The following is a 1,011-nucleotide window of genomic DNA, read 5'->3' on the forward strand; positions in this document are numbered from 1 at the left end:
TTTTTTCGAGGCAGCAAATGATTCGCAGAGTGGTGCAAAAATCAGTAAAGAAACGGTCGCGCATAAATGTGTGAAACGCCCTTGTCCAGAAATACCACTTCCACGGCCGAGAATTGAACTCGGGTCTCCTGCGTGACAGGCAGGAATACTAACCTCTATACTACCGCGGAATTGAAGGTGGTTCAATGTCTAAATAGTGACGCAAATTACCATTTTCAGCTACCAGCGCACATCGCGGCGGGCGTGAGTGGAGAGAGAAAGTTGAGTAATTTTTTCGAGGCAGCAAATGATTCGCAGAGTGGTGCAAAAATCAGTAAAGAAACGGTCGCGCATAAATGTGTGAAACGCCCTTGTCCAGAAATACCACTTCCACGGCCGAGAATTGAACTCGGGTCTCCTGCGTGACAGGCAGGAATACTAACCTCTATACTACCGCGGAATTGAAGGTGGTTCAATGTCTAAATAGTGACGCAAATTACCATTTTCAGCTACCAGCGCACATCGCGGCGGGCGTGAGTGGAGAGAGAAAGTTGAGTAATTTTTTCGAGGCAGCAAATGATTCGCAGAGTGGTGCAAAAATCAGTAAAGAAACGGTCGCGCATAAATGTGTGAAACGCCCTTGTCCAGAAATACCACTTCCACGGCCGAGAATTGAACTCGGGTCTCCTGCGTGACAGGCAGGAATACTAACCTCTATACTACCGCGGAATTGAAGGTGGTTCAATGTCTAAATAGTGACGCAAATTACCATTTTCAGCTACCAGCGCACATCGCGGCGGGCGTGAGTGGAGAGAGAAAGTTGAGTAATTTTTTCGAGGCAGCAAATGATTCGCAGAGTGGTGCAAAAATCAGTAAAGAAACGGTCGCGCATAAATGTGTGAAACGCCCTTGTCCAGAATACCACTTCCACGGCCGAGAATTGAACTCGTGTCTCCTGCGTGACAGGCAGGAATACTAACCTCTATACTACCGCGGAATTGAAGGTGGTTCAATGTCTAAATAGTGACGCAA

At 47.3% G+C, this 1,011-nt stretch overlaps 4 non-coding genes across 4 annotated transcripts; all 4 read right to left on the reverse strand.

Moving 5' to 3' along the window:
* Positions 1 to 98: 98 nt before the first annotated feature.
* On the reverse strand, positions 99 to 170 carry Pmar_PMAR022468. Its single transcript has one exon. It is a non-coding gene; the product is annotated as a tRNA-Asp (tRNA).
* Positions 171 to 367: 197 nt separating this feature from the next.
* On the reverse strand, positions 368 to 439 carry Pmar_PMAR022469. The gene has a single exon. It is a non-coding gene; the product is annotated as a tRNA-Asp (tRNA).
* A 197-nt stretch (positions 440 to 636) lies between these two features.
* On the reverse strand, positions 637 to 708 carry Pmar_PMAR022470. The gene has a single exon. It is a non-coding gene; the product is annotated as a tRNA-Asp (tRNA).
* A 196-nt stretch (positions 709 to 904) lies between these two features.
* On the reverse strand, positions 905 to 976 carry Pmar_PMAR022471. Its single transcript has one exon. It is a non-coding gene; the product is annotated as a tRNA-Asp (tRNA).
* Between the last annotated feature and the right edge of the window lie 35 nt (positions 977 to 1,011).

Source organism: Perkinsus marinus (assembly GCF_000006405.1).
Source record: "Perkinsus marinus ATCC 50983 genomic scaffold scf_1104296939296, whole genome shotgun sequence".
Classification (NCBI taxonomy): Eukaryota; Perkinsozoa; order Perkinsida; family Perkinsidae; genus Perkinsus; species Perkinsus marinus.